Raw genomic sequence first — 4,897 nt, 5'->3', positions numbered from 1 at the left:
TATATTCTCTCTATTTTTTTTTTTTGACATTTGTTTGGTTTTTTTAATAATCAAGATATTATGCAGGAATTAAACCTTGCCCATTTCCTATTAGAAAATGGTGGCTGTAACAAAAGATGACATAGAGTGCCTTACGTGTATGAATGTGAATGGAAGGACCTTCATGGGAGAATATCCCATACGAATCATTAAAAGAGCTAAAAGTAAATCTGGATTCTTTGATTCTATATTATACGTAGTTTGATTTGAAGGTTGACTTATTTGGGCCATTTTATATTTCTATTTTACATTCCAAACCATCCGACTGTCATATAATTGAACATTCCATTGTAAATACCATTATATTTTTGTATCGCTGTGAATGCTAGGCCAATGATTTTATCATTGTAAAGTTATGTAAGCTATCACTGGGAGTAGTAGGTGCATGTGTCATTTAATAAATACAGAAAATATTTTTGGGAATACTTACGTTGTTGATTCTTGACTGCTGGATATTTGCCTGTTCATTTATTAATTAATAAAATTCCTCATTTGAGAGAGAGAGAGAGAGAGAGAGAGAGAGAGAGAGAGAGAGAGAGAGAGAGAGAGAGAGAGAGAGAGAGTGTGAGAGAGGGATATTCAGACAGATAAAGGAAGAGACAGACCAATAATGAGAGGGAGAGGCAGACAAAGAGAGAGAGAGTGAGTGAGTGTTACGAAAAAAGGACGAGGAGAGACACAGGAAAAGAGATGAAAATGTTGTTCATGTGTGTCAATGCACAATGACGTGTTGAATGTGATGTGTCAGCAATTTTCATTCCATTGTCATATATATATTACCATCATAATTATTAATTAGTGTATTGATTGTTTTAAAAAAAGATAGTTTTGTATTAAAGACAGATTGGTAATCACAGGGAGTTGATAGCAAATGCATCTTCTTTTTATTATTATTATTTTGACAAACTATATTTGATTTAATGGATCAACATTTGGTAAAGGGTAGAAAGAAATTTCTTACAACCCGTGGAAAGTGGTAATATACAACACCATACTGACCTGTTCTTGATTGTAACACCCTTGTAGTAATTTTACAAAAGAAAAAGAAAATTCCAAAGAGATTAAATTGGTATACAGACAAAAATTTCATGGAATATCAAATCTCAGCAATCTTATTGTAAAATTTAAAACAGGAGAGAGAAAATCTTTTTAAAAATTACGGATTTCTTTGACCAGATTTAGGATAGGTTGAAATTTGTAAATTTAACTAAACGTTCTTTTGGATTTCGTAACAAGACTGAAATGGATAGGTGTTTTGACAATCAATTTACAAATTGTCAATATGCTGTGGTGCTTTCTGAAACCTCTCTAGTCTGCAACTAAATAACAAGGGCTGTATTAAATTCACAATAATTCTATTTCATTATACCCAAGATGATGGAATAAGTAAACTAAATTGTTTTCTGCCTTAGATTGGCAATCTGTCATTAATACTGTTGTTATCATCTTCATCATTTTTATAGCACAGCATATTATGTAGATTATGTACCATCATCATCATTTTTTGTTAATGTACTTATTTTAATTGAATAAAGAAATTATGTTTATTTCTTTTATTTTTTATTGTAATTTTCTGATGATATAATCTAAAAGTGTCACTGTGGGTAGGTGGAAGGGCCTCCTATCGTTCTGATCTGCTGTTCCATTCTCTATGTTTGTCAGGCTGGTCTATCTATCGCAACGTATTTTCCTGGGTGAGGTTCCTACCTTGCATAGTGGGCAGGGAGTTACTTATTATGTCTTCTATCCCCCTATATTGTTTTCCAACTTGCATTCCTGGGTGGGGATCCTGACCTCCCATAGCAGGCAGGGAGGTACATACTGTGTCTTCTATACCCTTATATCTGTTTTCCAACATGCTTTCTGCCTTTGTCTTGGAATGAGATTACTTGGTTTTTTCCTGGCCCTGGTCCGAGTCCTGGCTGGGAGGGAAACAGTCAAATGCATAGTTATTGATTTGGGAGATGATATTTTTTTCCTTGTAAATCATCTCTCTGTTATGTATTATTATTTTTATTTTGAATGTATAATGTAAGCATTTGAGTGTGTTCCTCTTTGTTGGATTTTGTGCTTGTGTCTGGATGAGACTTGTAGGTGATTTCAAACTAAGTACATTGGTGGTATGCTCTTGGAATCTACATCTGATCCCTATTTGTTCCCCGTTCCCCTTTGTCTTACTTTTTCTTGGGTGCTTTAATTGTAATTCTAGAACTTTTTACTATCCCATTTTCTTCCTTTTTACTGGCGCTGATATAACCTAAATGTGTTGCAAGCGCCGTAAAACCCTAAAAAAACAAACAAAACAAACAACTTGTATTCTGTCTTTGTCTTGGAATGAGATTGCTTGGTTCTGTCCTGGTCGGGGTCCTGTCTGGGAGGGAAACAGTCAAATGCATAGTTATTGTTTTGGGAGATGATATTTTTTTCCTTGTATATCATCTCTCTGTTAAGTATTATTATATTTGTTATAATTTATAATGTAAGCATTTGAGTGTATTCCTCTTAGTGGGGGCCGTGCTTGTGTGCAGATGAGATCTCAAACTAAGTACATTGATGGTATGCTCTTAGAATCTACATCTGATCCCTATTTGTTCCCAGTTCCCCTTTGTCTTACTTTTTCTTGGATGCTTTAATTGTAATTCTAGAACTTTTTACTATCCCATTTTCTTCCTTTTCACTGATATAACCTAAATGTGTTGCATTCGCCGTAAAACCCTTAAAAACAAAACAAAAAAACAAACAAACAGCAACGTATTTTCTACCAGATCTGAAAGACCCGACTATCAAATCACTCCACCCATAGAGTCACGAAACCTGAGATCGTGAGCTTTCAGGATCATCATGTAGGTCCGCAAGGGCGGTTAGTTGCACAGATTAGCTCTCGTATGTGGTTAGTTGAGGGCGTGCCGTGTCATGACTGGATATATATATATATATATATATATATATATATATATATATATATATATATATATATATATATATATATATATGTTACAGTGAATGACATAATCAGTCGGTTGGTGAAAAGGTTTGAACTGAGATATTGCCAAGTTAAGTGAGAGAAGGTCAATTTTTGTCCATAATGAGTTCTTGTCATTGATGATTAAATCAACTCTTTATTTGTACATCTTCGGGAAATATCAAAGCTTAATTTCACTTCTAAATATTTTTTACAGCTAGTCAAGTTGAAAAAGTATGAAATTTGAGAAAAGTTGCTGGATACTTTCTCATACATCTGATCATATCTTCATGAAAAATTACCCGATTGACTTCAAATAAAGATTAAAATGCTGGTGTGAGCATATTCTTTCAGAAAATGAAAAAAAAAAAAACAATTTAAAAAAATGCAAATCCACAATTTTCACCTTCCGACTGATTATGTCATGCACTGACACATATATTGTCATCTGGAGTAAGTTCCTCTTCCCTATTTGGAGGCCTTTCAGGGAGACGTGATGGGAGACTATCCATTATATTTTCGATTGATATCTTCAATATTGCTATGTCACGGTTGCCTCCCTTGATATATGTGTATATATATATATATATAATATATATATTATATATATATATATTTATTATATTATATATATATATATATATATATATATATATATTATATTATATATTATATATATAAATGTGTATTAAATTAAATTATCAAAATGTAGGTCGAGACATAACGCCTGTCAGGCGATATTACACGTCTGAAGATAATTGAAGCCAAAAATGGATTCATTGAAACATTTACCTATCTGGTTTTGCCTGGTGAATACTTGAATAAGATTGCTGGTACAAATTCTACAGCTAGACTTGCGTTTACATAAAAAGGAAATTATATAGTATTACTCTCATTTAGGCAACAGTTTCGAATGGTGCTAACACTACTATGTTATGACGATGGATCCAATCTGCAAATTCTTTACCGCACTCGTGCACCGTCGCAAACCCACCCCGGAAGCTTTGTCACAACACACCGTTCAACTAGATGCTCTGCGGCTTCGGGTTCGTTCCCACATCGGGTACATGTTGGACAGGTGGAAAGTCCCCACTGATGAAGCGACATTGCACTGGCATCCAAACTGAGAGACGAATCGAGAATTCTAAAACCAGGTACATTGGGGTGAGCCAATACCTTCGATCCCTTTTGGTACAGATTCGATCAAATTCACTGTCAATTCTTTATGTTGGCATGAGCAGCTTAATTCAACACAGCTTTCTGTTAGGTAAGTTTGTCGTCTCGTTGAATGACACTTAGCTTTAGACCTCTTGGCCGAAGGTTTGAGCCCCTCTGGGGATGACGCAAATTGAGTCCTTTGAAAAGACTATTTACTGCTATGTTCTCACCAAACTCTTTTGTAAAATGAGGATCCGGCCAGTTACAGACTTGCCAGCCAATCTCAATAATTGTTTTTTTAATGTATCATATTTGTCCATATATTATTTAGGCTAACATTTATATTCTCATATCCCAACATTTTAAAAATCGTATATTCAACTTGTGCAACTACACAAACTTTCAAGCCTGACACTTCCTGGATGCATTCAATCAAGATAGTAGAGAGTATGAAAACAATATAGACTAATCTGACAGTCATTGCTACTTCGAGTTACATCTTGGTAGAAATGATTTATAACAACAATCAACTTTCCAGTTTTATTATTTCCCTCCTTTCTTGTTACAAACTCTATTTCGTTTAATGCGGTTGTGTATTCAGCATGTTTTAGTCAACAGTCGCATATTATGAACATCAAAGTTATTATATTATATTATATTAATATAATATATGTAAAATCAAAAGCAGTAACACCTTTAATCTGTCGAAGAGAAACTGTACCAATCCTTACAGGCTTC

The sequence above is a fragment of the Berghia stephanieae genome, chromosome 13, assembly GCF_034508935.2.
Source record: "Berghia stephanieae isolate SIO BIC M18660-M18661 chromosome 13, UCSD_Bste_1.3, whole genome shotgun sequence".
Lineage (NCBI taxonomy): Eukaryota > Metazoa > Mollusca > Gastropoda > Nudibranchia > Aeolidiidae > Berghia > Berghia stephanieae.
This window is presented reverse-complemented; position numbering follows the sequence as displayed.